The sequence below is a fragment of the Scyliorhinus torazame genome, chromosome 13 (genome assembly GCF_047496885.1).
Source record: "Scyliorhinus torazame isolate Kashiwa2021f chromosome 13, sScyTor2.1, whole genome shotgun sequence".
NCBI lineage: Eukaryota > Metazoa > Chordata > Chondrichthyes > Carcharhiniformes > Scyliorhinidae > Scyliorhinus > Scyliorhinus torazame.
The window spans coordinates 135,033,237-135,053,598 of record NC_092719.1 but is presented as its reverse complement, the minus strand read 5'-3'; positions in this window follow the sequence as shown (position 1 = coordinate 135,053,598).

Here is a 20,362-nt window from a genome sequence, read left to right as displayed (position 1 = left end):
CACCTGAAGTTTCTGATTGGCTGACATGCCCAAAATCGGTCAGCTTTAAAAGATTAAGGCATGTCGGGGCAGCACGGTGGCGCAGTGGTCAGCACTGCTGCTTCACAGCGCTGAGGACCCGGGTTCAATCCTGACCCTGGATCACTGTCTGTGTGGAGTTTGCACATTCTCCCCGTGTCTGCATCTCACACCCACAGCCCAAAAATGTGCAGGGTAGGTGGATTGGCCATGCTAAATTGTCTGTTAGGTGGAAAATATTTTTTAAAAGATCAAGGAATTTCAAGTGCAAATTAGCCTCTTCGCAAATCGAGCTTTGCCATCATTTGCTATGGGTTTTAAAAAACACTGCACTGGAAGAGGTTGTTCCCACAAAACTAACCACACAGTCAAAACAAATTAATCACGTTGACAAGTTTCTGCTAATTGTGCCCATTCCACAGGCCTTCAAGAATGCTTTTAAAATTAAATCTTTCTTTTAGATGTGAGGGCATTAATGGGGACTTTTTGAAAGCAATATTTTTTTAAAATTTACTGCAAAGCTAACTATCATACACCAATGTAATTAGTAAATGTTTCTATGGAGCTTTTTAAAATTTGGTTACTCACAGGCAATGGACCAGTTACTCTGCTCAAAAATGCCAATTCTTTGTAGTAAACCCATTGTGAGCTGCATTGATAAAGCTGCATCAGTTTGACACTCGTAAATATGTCAAGGACTCTGTTAATGCAATTTTTATGAAATACAATTTTACAGCATTGTCCAATTGTCCTGGTTCACAGAAAATTTTCCATTTGGTGATATGTAATTTATGTTGAGTCAAAATCTGAGCAAAAACTGATTGCATCCAAAATGGAAAATCTTGGTCCATTTATCTCTTGCACCATATTTTCCCATCAATACTCCTCCATTTCCTTGCATCTTTTCCTTTAAACGTTTATTATCATGCCATTTTCAGCCACTTTTTTTTCTCACTTTGTGTTTTAACTCTGTCAGCATTTAAAAACATCCTAATTGCCTGTGAGCAGTTCTCCTTCCCCTGTGTACCAATCCTGTTGCTCCTCTCATCTGCCCTTTCTCTGATTGCTCCCATTAGCACTTTCTCTGCTGTCAACCAATTGTCCCACAGGATACTGGTCATGGAAAACTGTTTGATTCACATTACCCCTGGGCTGGGTGCTCGAGTCCCAGCTCTGCTACAGCTCTTCTGAGGGAAGCAGCGTCTGTTCCTCAGATGTTTCAGCAGTTTACATTGTCATTTATTTGGCGAGCTGACATCGGGCGCGATCTAACGGGTGAAGTTCTAAGTGCAGTAGCAGGCACGCAGGTGCTTCATGACGGCCGACCCGGCGAGACTGCGGCCCGTATCTAATGGCAATTGGTGCCAGAAATAATACCCACCGGCTTCATGGTGGAAATGGCAGTCCTGCCAGGTGATTCGCCTGCACCGTACCAGGCAGAACCCCTCTAACAAGGGGGAGAAGCTCATAAACCGCTTCCACAGAACACACTGCGACATGTCACCACACAGTCCTGCTCCACGCTTCGGGGATGCCGACCAGACCAGGCTGCTGGACACATGGAGGTGAGACGGGGCACCCTGTTCCCCCGAAGGGGTCGGAGGACCAGCCAGAGGGGAGCCAATGCTGCCTGGGAGGCATAGGCAGGTGCCGTCCTTTCGGGCAGCGTGACCAGCTGGACCTGTCATGTGCAGGAAGAATACCAATGACCTCCACTGGACTGTATGTGTAAGTTGACACCAATCCCTTGACATTGGTCCCGCCTGCCACCCCCCTAACCTCTCATCTCCCCGCCTCCCACACCCGCAACAAGTCGGCGGCTGGTACCTAACACCACCCCACTCCCGGCATAAAACCGCACCTGTGCCCGAGCACACCCTGGCACCCTCCAGCACAACCCAACCATGGCCGGCAGCAGTGCCCACACATTTCACCTGCCATAGACAACCCCCCACCCCACCCCCATTCCCACCGCCCTCCCCACCGATGCATCAAGTGTGCATCTCATGGTGCCCTCTCTTTGTCCCTGCAGAAGCAGTTAGCACATAATAGTCGGAAAAGGGCCCAGATGGGCAGCGGAGTCCTCACCCCCTATGAGGAATGGATCCTGGAGTTCGCAAGGTTGGCCAAAGATAGAGCAGTTACCGATAGCAAGGTTGGTCTTTGCCGTAGTGGTGAGGAACCACTGCCCTTTCACCCAGATGACCTTTCTCGAGTGAATTGTTCATGTCAGACTACATGATCGTCCCCTCTCACTGACCACATGTCCAGTCTCTCGCAGGATCTCCCTCTGATGGGGCCAAGCCATCCGAGGTCGCCCTCTCCCCTGCCTTCCGAGAGAACACCCCTCGGAGGCGGATTGCAAGGATGCCACTATAGCTGCATCACAGCTATCACCTCACCTACTGCCAGCGCAGAGACACATTAGTGGACAAACGTCTGGGGCACAATATGATGAGCACCACACAGTTGCTGATGCATCAAATGGAGGCAGGAATATCCAAGGGAGTCAGCCGTCGGAGGTCTTTTGGATCCCAGGACTCAGCTGGGCCCCTGTCAGATGTCAAGCTTCTAGACAAGGTTATCCCGGAGCTGATACAGATGCTAGGGCAAGGCTGTCAGATTCAGGAGGGCATGTCAGTGACACTCCAGCGAATGAATAGACACTTGGTGGAGCCTCAATGGCTATGGATACAAGAGATGGCACCGGCAAAGCGTGGCACCAAGGCCAACACTGTTAGGGTGCCGACCACAGTGCAAAGCCTGGAGATGTCAGCGCTATGATTGGTGGTGCCCAAGACGTGCTCAGTCAGTGACAGCCATGGCCGAGGGCCTCAACAGCATGTCCCAGTTACTGGGGGAAATGTCCCAGATGCAGTTGGACATTGGCAAGGCACTGCAGAGCATATCTAGGTGCAGGTGGGCATTGCTGGTGCACTGCAGAGCATGTCCCAGTCGCTGCAGGACATGTCGACGATAGTGTTGCACTGCAGAGCATGGTACAGTCGCTGAGGAGCATCACTGAGGGTGTCGACATGATGGTGCAAACAAAAGAGAGTTGTGAGAGCCAGCAGGGCCAGATAATGAGGGAGCTCTGAAACTCATCCAGCTGCCCCTCTTTCCAAGCACACCGTGTGGGAGGAGAGAGTGCTGGCGGCCGACCCTGTGCCTTCCCCCCCTCCTGACACTGGCCCGTCTCAAAGTCAGCGGACAGAGCAGGGTGGCACAGCGATGCCAGTGTCGCTGAGCCCCAAGGTTTACCTCACAGTGGGTTTTCATCATCGTTATATCGGGTCCCTTGCCTTAGGTACCCTCCCCTGATCCACACATTCACCCTCTGGTTGCGGGAATATCCCCAGTCCTGAAGCCCAGCTCTCGAGTTTTGGCTGCTGCCTCTATGGTTCTGACACACTCCAGGATGCAGGCAAAGTATCCAGGCCTCACAGTTTGTTTGGAATGCTAGGCAATGAAACTTGTCTGAAACATGACATGTGTACCCACGGGAATGCACTTGAGAGCTGTGAATTGCGCACATAATTAACAATGCCAATTTCCTAATAACAATGGCCTTTGGCTGTGCAGCCAGAGACTGCTCTCAGTCATAGGGAGTTAAAGTGGCCTCACCATCTTCCCACGCAGAAGGGTCTGTCCTGGAGCTGATGGTGAGACAGACAGGCACCAACTGTAGTTGCACCTGTTATGGGTGCACGCAATCCGGGGGATGGCCTGTTGTGCCCGCAGGCGCTAACCCCCTCACCCATCCAGCACAGGGGCGAACTCTGACCGATGGTGCCCAGCCCTCGACGAGCCCCCCCTTCCACATACCACCCCCACTGCCCACCCCCACTGAGCACTTAGGCAACAGCTCCAGTGCCCCTGGGCTGCATGTCCAAAATCGCTAACGGCTACCCACCTCCTCTGATCCCCACAGCAGCCATTGTGCTAGGTTCCCATTTTTAAATAGATGTGTTAAAAGGCGCCCACGTGACCTCTCGCTGGGGAACTAGTTAGATCCCAGCAGGTCATTCGATCGGGCATCCATGAGATGGAGATTGCCCTTAATTGGTGATAATTGGTTCCTCGCCATGTCCAGGTGTGATCTGGTACCTGCCAAAGGGAGCGTGCCGCTTAGATCACAAACCGATCGGCCCGATGTGGATCCCGATTTCAGCCTCCCTCGTGATCAAACCGGTGCGCACGGATCCACGCCAGGTGCAACACAGCTATTAAATCGTACCCATCATTTAGGCCAATATTCATAGAATCATAGAATCCCTGTGGTGCATAAGAATACCAATCAGCCCTTCGGGTCGGCACCGAATCTCTGAAAGAGCACCCTACCTAAGCCCATGTTGCCACCCCATCCCCGTAATCTAGTAACCGTCCTAACCTTTTGGACACTAGGGGGCAATTTAGCATGGCCAATCCACCTACCTCCACATCTTTGGACAGTGGGAGAAAACCTGAACACCCGGAGAAAACCCACGCAGACACAGGGAGAATGTGCAGACTCCACACAGACAGTCATCTGAGGCCAGACTTGAACCCGGGGCCCTGGGGCTGTGAGGAAGCAGTGCTAACCACTGTGTCACCATGCGCCCAATTGTCCAATAAGAATTGCTGAAAAGCCACAAGAGTAGATGTGGCAACAAATTTCAGCTACATGCACTAATTTTCATAGAAAATTACACACATATGGGTAAAAGTACTTTGTGTGTATATTTTCTTTAAAAATAACACTTATCTTTGTTCAGCGGCAAGGAAGTAAAGTAATCCCATCGATCAAAAAACATTAGCAAGCTCCTCTCTTACAAGATTAAGGCCGGGTATTTCTAGCCCGCCGTAGGGTGGGGCGGATGGTGTTGGGTGGGGGCCGGAACCCGTCCGCCCACTGGCGTAGGAGATTCGGCAACCCACCCAAAATTCCATCGCCTTTCAGTGGACTAAATATTCCCTTTGGCAGATGAGGCCAGAAAACCCTGCCCTAATAATCATGCACGAGCTGGATGTATTGATATTATGTGCTCAATGACAGTTTTTATTGCTCATTGTTATTCACTAATCATAAAATTTAGGGCAGCACGGTAGCATTGTGGATAGCACAATTGCTTCACAGCGCCAGGGTCCCAGGTTCGATTCCGGCTTTGGTCACTGTCTGTGCGGAGTCTGCACGTTTTCCCCGTGTGTGCGTGGGTTTCCTCCGGGTGCTCCGGTTTCCTCCCACAGTCCAAAGATGTGCAGGTTAGGTGGATTGGCCATGACAAATTGCCCTTAGTGTTGGGTGGGGTTACTGGGTTATGGGGATAGGGTGGAGGTGCTGACCTTGGGTAGGGTGCTCTTTCCAAGAGCCGGTGCAGACTCGATGGGCCGAATGGCCTCCCTCTGCACTGTAAATTCTATGGAAATAATTCTATGGAAAATCAGCATCAATTGGACACATTTGGCTGACATATTGGACACAGTGGCCTAAGCTCACACGTGAAGAATGTCTCTACCTTAGGTGAATGTCCCCAGGGGACCAGTGTTTATATCCCATCACACCCCCAGACAGAGAGTGTTACATCTAGATTTGCTGATGATGGAAATCAAAGTGGGAATGCAAGCTGTGTGGAGGGGGTGGGAGCTGGACACCAAGAAGCAGCAAAGAGATACGGACAGGTTAAGTGAATGGTAACCAAGGCGATAGATGGAGCATAATGTTGGGAAGTGTGACGTAATTCATATTGACCGGGAGAATAAAAAAGCATGACATTTATAAATGTTGATGTTTGGAGAGACTTGGGTATACTCATACAAGTAACACATAAAGTTAGTGTGCTGGTACAGCAAGCAATAGCATTTGAGCCTTTATTGCAAGAGTATTGGAGTAAAGAAGTTTTGCTACAATTGCTTGATTAGACCACATCTGGAGAACTGTGCACATTTTTGGATCCATCTTTAAGAAAGGATATACCTGCATTGAAAGTAGTACAGCAAAAGTTCACTAAATTGGTCCCTGGGAAGAATGTGCTGTATTATGATGAGAGGCTGAGTAAATTGAGGTTATGTTCTCTGGAGTTTGGAAGAATGAGAGATGATCTCATTGAAACATTTACAATTATGAAGGGACTTGATAGGGTGGTGTCAGGAAAAATAGATAGTTTTAAGGGATTTATATTTGTGTTGGTAAACATTAGAAATGAGGTATAGTTTTAAGTGGGTTTAACTTAATGGGCGAAATTCTCCAGAAACGGCGCGATGTCTGCCGACTGGCGCCCAAAACGGCGCAAATCAGACGGGCATCGCGCCGCCCCAAAGGTGCGGAATGCTCCGCAACATTAAGGGGCTAGGTCGGCGCCAGACGAATTTCCGCCCCGCCAGCTGGCGGAAAAGGCCTTTGGTGCCCCGCCAGCTGGCGCGGAAATGACATCTCTGGGCGGCACATACGCAGGAGCGTCAGCGGCCTCTGACGGCATTCCAGTGCATGCGCAGTGGAGGGAGTGTCTTCCGCCTCCGCCATGGTGGAGACCGTGGCGGAGGCGGAAGGGAAAGAGTGCCCCCACGGCACAGGCCCGCCCGCGGATCGGTGGGCCCCGATCGCGGGCCAGGCCACCGTGGGGGCACCCCCCCCGGGGCCAAATCGCCCCGCGCACCCCCAGGACCCCGGAACCCGCCCACGCCGCCTTGTCCCGCCGGTAAGGTAGGTGGTTTAATTTACGCCGGCGGGACAGGCATTTTAGCGGCGGGACTTCGGCCCATCCGGGCCGGAAAATCGAGCGGGGGGGCCCGCCAACCGGCGTGGCGCGATACCACCCCCCCCGCCGAATCTCAGGTGCCGGAGACTTTGGCAACCGGCGGGGGCGGGATTCACGCCAGCCCCCGGCGATTCTCCAACCCGGCGGGGGGGTCGGAGAAACTCGCCCAATGTTTTTGTGTCTGGATGAGTAAAACCTACAGTGAGACTCATACTGAACAAAGGTGTTTGTATATTTCGGGATGGGTGCAGTTCCAACTGCGGGCAAAATTCTCCCGAAACGGCGCGATGTCCGCCGACTGGCGCCCAAAACGGCACCAATCAGACGGGCATCGCGCCGCCCCAAAGGTGCGGAATGCTCCGCATCTTTGGGGGCTGAGCCCCAACATTGAGGGGCTAGGCCGACGCCGGAGGAATTTCCGCCCCGCCAGCTGGCGGAAACGGCCTTTGTTGCCCCGCCAGCTGGCGCGGAAATGACAAGTCGGGGCGGCGCATGCGCGGGAGCGTCAGCGGCCGCTGACAGTTTCCCGCGCATGCGCAGTGGATGGAGTCTCTTCAGCCTCCGCCATGGTGGAGACCGTGGCGGAGGCGGAAGGGAAAGAGTACCCCCACGGCACAGGCCCGCCCGCGGATCGGTGGGCCCCGATCGCGGGCCAGGCCACCGTGTGGGCACCCCTCGGGGCCAGATCGCCCCGCGCCCCCCCCAGGACCCCGGAGCCCGCCCACGCCACCTTGTCCCGCCGTTCAAAAGGTGGTTTAATCCACACTGGCGGGACAGGCAATTTATCGGCAGGACTTCGGCCCATTCGGGCCGGAGAATCCAGCGGGGGGGCCCGCCAACCGGCGCGGCCCGATTCCCGCCCCCGCCGAATATCCAGTGCCGGAAACTTCGGCAACCGGCGGGGGCGAGATTCACGGCAGCCCCGGCGATTCTCCAACCCGGCGGGGGGTCGGAGAATAACGCCCTGCATCTCTATTGTGCTTGAAGAGGGTGACAGCATGAAAAATAAATAGTAGAAGTAAGTCGTGGCTTAGCCACTTTCAGAGGGAAGGAGTTTCCTTTGTTCTTAGATTTAACTGGATGCCAGGGCGGTTGGAGACAAGGGGCGAGATTCTCCGACCCCCCGCCGGGTCGGAGAATCGCCAGGGGCTGGTGTGAATCCCGCCCCCGCCGGTTGCCGAAGTCTCCGGCACTGGAGATTCGGCGGGGGCGGGTATCGCGCCGGTTGGCGGGCCCGCTCGCTCGATTCTCCGGTCCGGATGGGCCGAAGTCCCGCCGCTAAAATGCCTGTCCCGCCGGCGTAAATTAAACCACCTACATTACCGGCGAGACAAGGCGGCGCGTGCGGGCTCCGGGGTCCTGGGGGGTTCCCCCACGGTGGCCTGGCCCGCGATCGGGGCTCACCGATCTGCGGGCGGGCCTGTGCCGTGTTGGCACTCTTCCTCTTCCGCCTCCGCCACGGTCTCCAACATGGCGGAGGCGGAAGAGACTCCCTCCACTGGGCATGCGCGGGAATGCCGTTAGCGGCCGCTGACGCTCCTGCACATGCGCCGCCCGGAGATGTCATTTCCACGCCAGCTGGCGGGGCACCAAAGGCCTTTTCCGACAGCTGGCGGGCGAAAATTCGTCCGGCGCCGACCTAGCCCCTCACTGTTGGGGCTCAGCCCCCAAAGATGCGGAGCATTCCTCACCTTTGGGGCGGCACGATGCCCGTCTGATTTGCGCCATTTTGGGCGCCAGTCGGCGGACATCGCGCCGTTTCCAGAGAATTTCGCCCAGGGGTCATGACTCTCTGACCCCCGCCGGGTGGGAGAATCGCCAGGGGGCGGCGTGAATCTGGCCCCGCCGCTCCAACGCCGGCTGCCGAATTCTTCGCCGCCGGTTTTCGGGCGGGGGTGGGGATCACGTTGGCAGCGGACCCCCCGACAATTCTCCAGGCTCCTATGGGCCAAGCAGCCGCCCGTTTTCAGCCAATCCCACCGGCATCGATTAGACATTGTCCATACCAGCGGGACCTGGCTTGGAGGGCAGTTAGCGGGGTTCTCGGGTGGACGCGGGGGATCCAGCCCCAGGGGGGGGGCCCCATGGTGGCCTTGTCCACGATCGGGACTCACCGATCTGCGGGCCGGCCTGTGCCGCGGGGGCACTCATTCCCTCCGCGACGGCCTTTATAAGGCTCCGCGGTGGCTGGCGCAGAGATGAAACCCCCTGCGCATGTGCAGGAAACACGCTGGCGGTCCTGCACACGCGCCAACTTGCGCCGGCTGGCGGAGGCCCTTCGGAGCTGGTTGGCATGGCGCTAACCCCTCCAGCGCTGGCCTAGCCCCCGAACGTGCGGAGGATTCCGCATCTTCCGGGCGGCCCGACGCCGGTGTGGTGCACACCACTCTTTGGCGCCGGTACGGGCCGCCCCGCCGTTCGCGGGAGAATTCCAGCCATTATCTCGGGGAGTGGACATCCCTTAATCCAGTGAATTGGGAGAAAGAGAATGTTTTAAACACCTGGGGCAAAATTCTCCGGAAACGGCGCGATGTCCTCCGACTGGCGCCCAAAACGGCGCAAATCAGACGGGCATCGCGCCGTCCCAAAGGTGCGCAATGCTCCGCATCTTTGGGGGCCGAGCCCCAACCTTGAGGGGCTAGGTCAGCGCCGGACGAATTTCCGCCCCGCCAGCTGGCGAAAAAGGCCTTTGGTGCCCCGCCAGCTGGCGCGGAAATGACATCTCCACGCATGCGCAGTGGAGGGAGTCTCTTCTGCCTCCGCTATGGTGGAGACAGTGGCGGAGGCGGAAGGGAAAGAGTGCCCCCACGGCACAGGCCCGCCCGCGGATCGGTGGGCCCCGATCGCCGGCCAGGCCACCGTGGGGGCACCCCCTGGGGCCAGATCGCCCCACGCCCCCCACAGGACCTCGGATCCCGCCCGCGCTGCCTTGTCCCGCCGGTAAGGAAGGTGGTTTAATTCACGCCGGCGGGACAGGCATTCTAGCTGCGGGACTTCGGCCCACCCGGGCCGGAGAATCGCGGGGGGGGGAGGCCGCCAACCGGTGCAGCGTGATTCCCGCCCCCGCCGAATCTCCGGTGCCGGAGAATTCGGCAACCGGCGGGGGCGGGATTCACGCCAGCCCCCGGCGATTCTCCGACATCACTGAGACAAACAGATTTTTGGTCTGTCCGGGAATTATGGGATATGGGAAGCGGGCAGGAAAGAGGAGATGAAGTTCAAGATCATATTGAATTCCAGAGCAGGCTCAATAGGCCCTGTGGTGTACCAATGTTCCACTTTTTTATGTTCTTATCATTCGTCAACTCCTTCAGGAGTGTTAGGGAACTGAAAATTTACTGGAGAAAGCGTTTAACCAAAGAAATAAGATGGCAAAAATATTTTCTCATAAACTTGTTTTGTGCTGTAGCCCACAAATTGGTCAGAAATTAGATATTTGTTTAATTTTTATGGGCTTGTCTTTTAATGTCGCTGAAAAGCTATCGGAATATTAAAACCTCTTGAACATTGCCCCAGTGCTTTTTGCTCACTTTCCCACAGAGCGCATTTCTTCATTTCTAAATATGTTCGATTGTGATGTGTCCAATTTTCTTTATGGCCATCTAATATCCACAATGACAATGCACCATTAATGTAGCAAATCAGGGGGATGTAGAGAGCACCGCTCCGCTCATTTAGTGAATTCTGGTCAATATTTTGTCTGTAAGGCGCGGACCTGTGAGTCGGCCCGACCGAGTCACCGCCCCCCCCCCCCCCCCCCCCCGCCCCGCCCCCCGCACTGAAGAACGTGGACGGCCGAAGGGAAGCGGCACTGAGCCAGCAGGAACTACCTGCGAACACCCTCCCCCCCCCCCGTGCAGCAGCAGGGCACGGGGCAACAGAACGCAGGGCAGCAGGATCAGCGAAGCGGCCCGAACCAAAGTGGGGACGGAGCCAGCAGCAAGGATCCCCCCCCCCCGGCGGCAACCACCTTGTGGTAGTATCCATTAGGGGTCATGAGGGACTGTGAAGCCGTGATGTCATTGGCTGACAGATCCCGGGTCCTGGTTGGCTGTTGACCTCTAGCTCTGCCCTGAAGGCGGAGTATAAGAACCTGGAGTTCTCCCCCGCAGGCCAGTCAGCTACTGAACTGCGGGGAACTAAGTCACGCTTAATAAAGCCTCATCGACTTCATCTCTATTCGTCTCTCGTGAGTCTTTGTGCGCTACAATTTATTAAGCGTGCTTAAAAGAACTATGGAGCTCAGGATCATCCCGGAATGCCTGAGGATCAGCCCCAATGCAGTGAACTCAGCAGCAGTTTTCAAACACTGGCAGACTTGTTTCGAGGCCTACCTCAGAACGGCCCCCGGCCGGGTCACAGAAGACCAGAAACTACAGGTCCTGCACTCGAGGGTAAGCCCGGAAATTTTCCCTCTCATCGAAGACGCAGAGGATTACCAGACGGCGTTCGCAGCACTAAAAAGCATCTATGTTCGCCCAGTGAACCAGATCTACGCACGCTACCAACTCGCAATGAGACGGCAAAGTCCCGGAGAATCGATAGATGATTTCTACGCCGCGCTACTAATTTTGGGACGGGCCTGCGGCTGCCCGCCGGTAAACGCGATGGAACACACGGACATGTTGATGCGTGATGCTTTTGTGGCTGGTATGAACTCTTCCCAAATCCGCCAAAGACTTTTAGAAAAAGAGTCGCTAGGACTCTCAGAGGCACGGGCCCTTGCAGCCTCACTAGATGTGGCCGCGCGAAACGCCCGCGCCTACGGCCCCGACCGCGCGGCAGCCCCTTGGGCTCCGTGGACCCCCGTCGCGACAAACCCCCCCCCTCCCCCCCACCCCACAGGCTTGCGCGGTTCAGACGCCAAGTCGTCCCGGGGGAGCCCGCTGCTATTTCTGCGGCCAGGCGAAATACCCCCGGCAGCGCTGCCCGGCCCGCGCAGCGACTTGTAAGAGCTGCGGGAAAAAGGGCCATTTCGCGGCTGTGTGCCGGTCCCGGGAGGTCGCCGCGGTCCCCGGCGAACAAGGATTCCTGCGCGCTTATAACGCTCCCCAACCCCCCCCCAGCGCCCCATGTACGACCCGCAGGCGCAACCAGTTTGGGTCCCGACTACCGCTGTCCCCGGAGAACAAGGCGATCTGCGCATTTCTGACGCTCCCCAACCCCCCCAGCGCCCTATGTGCGACCCGCAGGCGCCGCCATTTTGGGTCCCGGCCACCACGAGGGGAGGAGGGGCGCCGCCATCTTGGGATCCCCCAGACCAGTGCGACGCAGGGGGACGGCCATTTTGTCCACCCCGCCGCCATCTTGTGATCCCCCAGCCATGTGCGATGCATGGGGGCGGCCATTTTGTTCACCCCCACCGCCATCTTGGACGGCAACAACGGACCCCAGTGTCGACGGCTCCATGGGGTTCGAGGAAGCAGCTCAAACACTACAATCACGTCTGGCCTCAATGACGCTGGACCAAGCACGGCCCGGGATGCTCCAGATGACGACAACAACGGTGCTGATAAACGGGCACGAGACACCATGCCTAGTCGACTCCGGGAGCACGGAAAGCTTCATCCACCCCGACACGGTAAGACGCTGTTCTTTGACCATCCGTCCCAGTGCGCAAAAGATTTCCCTAGCTGCAGGATCCCACTCCATACAGATTAAAGGTTTCTGCATAGTGACCCTAACGGTGCAAGGGAGGGAGTTTAAAAACTACAGGCTCTACGTCCTTCCCCAACTCTGTGCGCCCACATTACTGGGATTAGATTTCCAGTGCAACCTGCAGAGCCTAACGTTTCAATTCGGCGGCCCAATACCCCCACTCACTATCTGCGGCCTCGCAACCCTCAAGGTTGAGCCCCCATCCTTGTTTGCAAACCTCACCCCGGATTGCAAACCCGTCGCCACTAGGAGCAGACGGTACAGCGCCCAGGACCGGACATTCATTCGGTCCGAAGTCCAGCGGCTACTGAAGGAAGGCATAATCCAGGCCAGCAACAGTCCCTGGAGAGCACAAGTGGTAGTAGTCAAGACAGGGGAGAAGCAAAGGATGATCATAGACTATAGCCAGACCATCAACAGGTACACACAACTAGATGCGTACCCTCTCCCCCACATCTCCGACATGGTCAATCGGATTGCCCAATATAAGGTCTTCTCCACCGTGGACCTCAAGTCCGCCTACCATCAGCTCCCCATCCGCCCAAGTGACCGCAAGTACACAGCCTTCGAGGCCGACGGGCGATTATACCACTTCCTAAGGGTCCCATTTGGCGTCACAAACGGGGTCTCGGTCTTCCAACAAGAGATGGACCGAATGGTTGATCAACACGGGTTGCAGGCCACGTTCCCGTACCTCGACAACGTGACCATCTGCAGCCACGATCAGCAGGACCACGACGCCAACCTCCAAAAATTCCTCCAGACCGCTAAAGCCTTGAACCTCACATACAACGAGGACAAGTGCGTGTTTAGCACAAACCGGCTAGCCATCTTGGGATATGTAGTGCGCAATGGGATAATAGGCCCCAACCCCGAACGCATGCGCCCCCTCATGGAATTTCCCCTCCCCCACTGCTCAAAAGCGCTAAAACGCTGCCTGGGTTTTTTTTCATATTACGCCCAGTGGGTCCCCCAGTACGCAGACAAGGCCCGCCCCCTAATACAGACCACGACCTTCCCCCTGTCGACAGAGGCTTGCCAGGCCTTCAGCCGCATCAAAGCGGATATCGCAAAGGCCACGATGCGCGCCATCGACGAGTCCCTCCCCTTCCAGGTCGAGAGCGTCGCCTCCGATGTAGCTCTAGTGGCCACCCTTAACCAAGCGGGCAGGCCCGTGGCCTTTTTCTCCCGAACCCTCCACGCTTCAGAAATCCGCCACTCCTCAGTGGAAAAGGAAGCCCAAGCCATAGTGGAAGCTGTGCGACATTGGAGGCATTACCTGGCCAGCAGGAGATTCACTCTCCTCACGGACCAACGGTCGGTAGCCTTCATGTTCGAAAATGCACAGCGGGGCAAAATTAAGAACGACAAGATCTTAAGGTGGAGGATCGAGCTCTCCACCTTCAACTATGAGATCATGTATCGTCCCGGAAAGCTGAACGAGCCGTCCGACGCCCTATCCCGCGGCACATGTGCCAACGCACAAATTGACCGCCTCCAAACCCTCCACGAGGACCTCTGCCACCCGGGGGTCACTCGGTTCTACCACTTTATAAAGTCCCGCAACCTCCCCTACTCTGTGGAGGAGGTCCGTACAGTCACAAGGAACTGCCACATCTGCGCAGAGTGCAAACCGCACTTTTTCAGGCCGGATGGTGCGCACCTGATCAAGGCTTCCCGTCCCTTTGAATGCCTTGGTCTGGATTTCAAAGGGCCCCTCCCCTCCACCGACCGCAACATATACTTCCTGAACGTGGTGGACGAGTACTCCCGTTTCCCCTTCGCCATCCCCTGCCCTGACATGATAGCGGCCACAGTCATTAAAGCCCTTAACACCATATTCACACTGTTCGGTTGCCCCGCATACGTCCACAGCGACAGGGGGTCCTCCTTTATGAGTGACGAGCTGCGCCAGTTCCTGCTCAGCAACGGTACAGACTCGAGCAGGACGACCAGCTACAACCCCCGGGGGAACGGGCAAGTAGAGAGGGAGAACGGCACGGTCTGGAAGACCGTCCTACTGGCCCTACGGTCCAGGGACCTCCCAGTTTCACGGTGGGAGGAGGTCCTCCCGGACGCTCTCCACTCCATCCGGTCGCTACTGTGTACTAGTACTAACCAAACGCCTCATGAGCGCCTCCTTGTCTTCCCAGGAAGTCCTCCTCTGGAACGTCGCTGCCGACCTGGCTGGCGGTCCCAGGACCCATCCTGCTCCGAAAACATGTGCGGGCGCACAAGTCGGACCCGTTGGTCGAGAGGGTTCGCCTCCTCCACGCGAACCTGCAGTACGCTTACGTGGAGTACCCCGACGGCCGACAGGACACGGTCTCCCTGCGAGATCTGGCGCCCGCCGGCAACACACACACCCCCCCCCCCCGACACCAATCACCCCCTCCCTGCCACCGGCGCACCCCGCGAGCGCCCCCTTCCCGGGGGGATCGGTCCTCCTCCCAGGTCCGACCAGAAGTGAAGTGGAAGCAGAAACCGTAAGGCTCCCGGAGACGACAACACGGGAACAAGCACCACCACCGGGGCCGAGGCGATCGACGAGGACGACCAGACCGCCCGACTGACTTGTGACATCAATGTAACATTACTATATTGTGGACTGTAACGAGAACGTTTTCCTTTTCCCCCTGTTACTGTAAATAGTTCAAAACACAAAAAAAAACCTCTGTACATGCAAAAGTTTTCCTCCCAGGACCAGCCTTGTAAACCCTTACCACCATACGAAGCACCACCCCGCCGGGTTCATTTTTAACAAGGGGTGAATGTGGTAGTATGCATTAGGGGTCATGTGGGACTGTGAAGCCGTGATGTCATTGGCTGACAGATACCGGGTCCTGGTTGGCTGTTGACCTCAGGGCGGAGTATAAGAACCTGGAGTTCTCCCCCGCAGGCCAGTCAGCTACTGAACTGCGGGGAACAAGTCACGCTTAATAAAGCCTCATCGACTTCATCTCTATTCGTCTCTCGTGAATCTTTGTGCGCTACACACCTCGAGGCAGGTGACGGAACAAAGAGGGACTCCCAACCTGACCAGGAGCCTCTCTCTCTCCCGACCCTGGTGAGTGAGGAGGGGAATAGGAAAAGAGGAACTTCTCCCCCTTTTTCCAAAAAAACCCCAAAAACTTTGGAAAGAAAACCTTTAAAGGGAGGAAAAAAATTCTTCTTTTTCTTTTTCTCTCCCACTTAAATTTACCTAAAAAAAAATGCCAGAAGGGAGCCAAAGCAGAGGGACGACATTATGCGAGCCCGTTCAGACGAGCCAACCGTCACACGAAGCGGGGGAACCAAAGCCTCGCTGCAACAAAAAGAACTGGTCCGACAGGAGTATTTCCCCCCTGGGCCAGAGGGGAACTGGAAGGCAGCCTTTGCTGAGGCGCTGAGGGAACATCAGCAGGGAACAAGGCAGAGACCAGAGCAGACATGGAGGCCGCAATGCCCAAGACCCTGGCAGAGGTGCAGCTCGCCCTGGGCAGAGCAGAGAAGAAACTGGAAGCCCAAGAGGAGAAACTGGAAACCAAGACTAAACTGGAAACCTAAGGTGCTGGAAAAGGCCGTAACTGACATGAGCGATCGGATCATGGCCCTGGAAAAAGAGGCGGCGAGACTGGGCGCAATGCAGGGGAGCCTGAACGGCAGGGTGGACGATCAGGAAAACCGCTCAAGACGACAAAATGTCAGGATAGTGGACCTACAAGAGGGGATCGAGGGTAGAAACCCCACGGCTTACATGGCCGAGATACTGGGCAACTTAGTGGGAGGGAAACTTTTCCCCGACCCACCAGAAATGAACCGAAGCCCAAGGTGGGGGACCACCTGAGGGCAGTTATAGTAAACTGCATCGGTACAAAGACAGGGGAACAATCCTGCGCTGGGCCAGGAAAAACAGAACTTGCAAATGGGAAGGACACTTCATTAGAATTTACGAGGACATTGGGGCAGACCTTGCCAGGAGACGGACCGAATTCAAGAGAGCGAAAGCAAGTGCAATGTGCATTTTGGTATGCTGTACCCAGCGAAACTCTGGGTCACATACCAAAAAAGAAAGTATTTCTTCACAGCCCCCGCCGAAGAAAACAGGTTTATCGAGGAACATGGGCTGGAAAACCAACAGCGAGGGTAGAAATACAGGGCCCCTGGCGAGGGGCAACAGCATGCCAATGGAGGAGGGGGAGGGGTGAGGCAACACGAGGCCCCCCCCACCCCTACCAGGGCGAGCGCACCCTGAAAAAAGAGCAAACCACTGCCCGAGGGATCGCCACAGGTGAGAGACCAGGCCCCAGCACGAGGGAATAAGAGTAGCGGAGAAGGGTGAGCAAGCGAGGAGAGCGCAGGGTAGGATGGGGGAAGAGCGGGCAGAAAAACACAGAGGCTGGGCAAAGGAGAAGTGAGACAGTAACTCACGAGAGGGGGGTCACCGCACTAACAAGAAAGCTAGCGCCGGGGACATGCAACAAAGCAGGGCCGCAGCGCGCCCCCAACAGGGGGGAAGGCGCCAAGCAGGGGGGGGGACCACTCAACAGAGGCGGGAGAGCAAGCAGGGATAGGAGTAGGGGAAAGAGGGACAAAAGGAGGGATGTACGGGAGAGGGGGAGAAAAGGGGAGGAAAGGGAGGGACTGGGGGGAGGGGAACACAGGGACGGAGGGACAAACAAGGCTAGTGTGGTAGTCGGTATTAGGGGTATTATGGTACCCTGAATAATGCTGTAAGACCATTGGTGTGGGAGGTACCTGAGACTGCTATTTTCATTGGTGAAGCCTGCCTGCTGGTTCCGCCCAGTAAGGTGGAGTATAAGAGCCTGAGTCTCCCCAGCAGCTGCATTCTGTACCTGCGCTGCTGGGGGAAACATCTCGTGCAATAAAGCCTTCAATTGTCTCCAATCTCGTCTCAGGAATTATTGATCGAGCATCAATTTATTGCACTAGATTTTAAAGAATGGAGCTCCGAATCAAGCCGGAGTGTCTGCAACTCAGCCCCCACGCGGCAAACTCAGCGGCAACCTTCAAACACTGGCTGGCGTGCTTCAAAGGGTACCTCAGGACGGCCACGACTGAACCTATGGAGGACCAGAAGATGCAAGTTCTCCACTCAAGGGTGAGCCCAGAAATCTACACCCTCATCGAGGATGCGGACGATTTTGAGACTGCAATGACCCTGCTGAAAGGACACTATATTCGCCCTGTAAACCAGGTCTACGGCCGACATTTACTAGTGACGAGGAGACAAATCCCCGAGGAATCGCTGGAGGAGTTCTACCGTGCGCTCCTGGTGTGAGGGAGGAACTGTGACTATCCGCAAGTTTCGGCCAGCGACCACACACAACTTTTGATCCAGGATGCTTTTGTTGCAGGTATGCTGTCCTCACAAATCCGCCAGTGATTGCTGGAGAAAGAGACACTAGGCCTCAAGGAGGCACGGGCCCTTGCTAGCTCCCTGGATGTGGCCTCCCAAAACGCCCGCGCTTATGTCCCTGACCGCGCAACGGCCCCTTGGGCAGCGTGGAACCCCCCCGCGGCCGACTCCGATGCATCCCCTATTCCCCCACAAGCTTACGCTGCGAGACTGCCAGGCAACCCCGAGGAGCCCCACTGCTATTTTTGTGGGCAAGCCTTGCACCCCTGGCAGCGCTGCCCGGCCCGCTTATCCATCTGCAAAGGGTGCGGCAAAAAGAGCCATTTTGTGGCAGTATGCCAAGCCTGGGTGGTCGCCGCGGACTCCGGGGGTGAACCGAGGCCGCCACCACAACTCTCTCCACGAGCCGCATGCGGCCAGCGGGCGCTGCCATCTTCCTTCTCCAGGGCCACATGCGGCCTCTGGGCGCCGCCATCGTGTCCCCCGGGGACCACGTGCGACGGATGGGCGCCGCCATCTTGTACACCTCCAGCCATCTGCGGCAAGTGGCCGTCGCCATCTTGGCTGTACTCTCAGGACCCCGACTCGGATGACCCAACACCGCCCGAGGAAAACACCGAAATTTTGCCACAACTTGCCTCGGTTACCCTGGACCAGTCTCGGCCCCGAACACTCTCGACTGCGACGATGACCGTGCTCATCAACGGGCATAAAACATCCTGCCTGATCGACTCCGGGAGCACAGAGAGCTTCATACACCCCAATACGGTAAGGCACTGTTCTCTTCCCATCCACCCAGTCAACCAAAAAATCTCCCTGGCCTCCGGGTCTCACTCGGTAGAGATCAAAGGGTTCTGCATAGCGAACCTCATGGTCCAGGGAAGGGAGTTTAAAAATTACCGGCTGTACGTCCTTCCTCACCTCTATGCTGCCACGCTCCTAGGGTTAGACTTCCAATGTAACCTCCAAAGCTTAACTTTTAAATTTGGCGGCCCTATACACCCCCCTCACTGTCTGCAGCCTCGCGACCCTCAAAGTCGATCCGCCTTCCCTGTTTGTGAACCTCACCCCAGATTGCAAACCCGTTGCCACCAGGAGCAGACGGTACAGTGCCCAGGACCGGACCTTCATTAGGTCGGAAGTCCAGCAGTTACTGAAGGAAGGTACTATTGAGGCTAGCAACAGTCCCTGGAGAGCTCAAGTGGTGGTTGTAAAGACCAGGGAGAAGCATAGGATGGTCATCGATTATAGTCAGACCATCAACAGGTACACGCAGCTCGATGCGTACCCTCTCTACCCGGATATCTGATCTGGTAAATCAGATTGCACAATACAAGGTCTTTTTCACGCTGGATCTAAAATCCGCCTACCACCAGCTCCCCATCCGCCCTAGCGACCGCAAATACACTGCATTCGAAGCAGACGGGTGGCTCTACCTCTTCCTAAGGGTTCCCTTCGGTGTCACAAATGGAGTCTCGGTCTTCCAACGGGAGATGGACCGAATGGTTGACCGGTACGGTTTGCGGGCCACATTTCCGTACCTCGATAACGTCACCATCTGCGGCCACGACCAGCAGGACCACGACACCAAATTCCGAAAATTCCTCCATACCGCAAAAATCCTTAACCTGACATATAACAAGGACAAATGCGTGTTCAGCACCGACCGTCTCGCCATCCTTGGCTACGTAGTGCATGATGGAGTTATAGGCCCAGATCCCGAACGCATCCTTGAGTTTCTCCTCCCCCACTGCTCCAAGGCCCTGAAACGCTGCCTGGGTTTTTTTTCATATTATGCCCAGTGGGTCCCCAACTATGCGGACAAGGCCCGCCCACTAATCCAATCCACAGATTTTCCCCTGTCGGCAGAGGTCTTCAGCAGCATCAAAGCGGACATCGCAAAGGCCACGATGCACGCAATCGACGAATCCCTCCCCTTCCAAGTCGAGAGCGAAGCGTCCGACGTGGCCCTGACGGCTACCCTCAACCAAGCGGGCAGACCCGTGGCCTTCTTCTCATGCACCCTCCACACTTTAGAAATACGCCATTCCTCAGTTGAAAAGGAGGCCCAGGCCATAGTAGAAGCTGTGCGGCACTGGAGGCATTACCTGGCCGGCAGGAGATTCACTCTCCTCACTGACCAACGGTCGGTTGCTTTCATGTCCGATAATGCACAGCGGGGCAAGATAAAGAACGATAAGATCTTAAGATGGAGGATCGAGCTCTCCACCTACAACTATGAGATCTTGTATCATCCCGGGAAGCTAAAAGAGCCTCCTGATGACCTATCCCGCGCACATGTGCCGACGCACAAGTGGACCGGCTCCGGACCCTCCTGAAGGACCTCTGCCACCCGGGGGTCACTCGATTTTTCCATTTCATTGAGACCCAAAACCTGCCCTACTCCATCGAGGAGGTCAGGACCGCCACCAGAATTGCCAAATCTGCGCAGAGTGCAAGCCGCACATCTACAGGCCAGAGAAAGCACACCTGATAAAGGCCTCCTGTCCCTTTGAACGTCTCACAATGGACTTCAAAGGGCCCCTCCCCTCACCGACCGCAACACGTACTTCCTGAACCTGATTGACGAGTA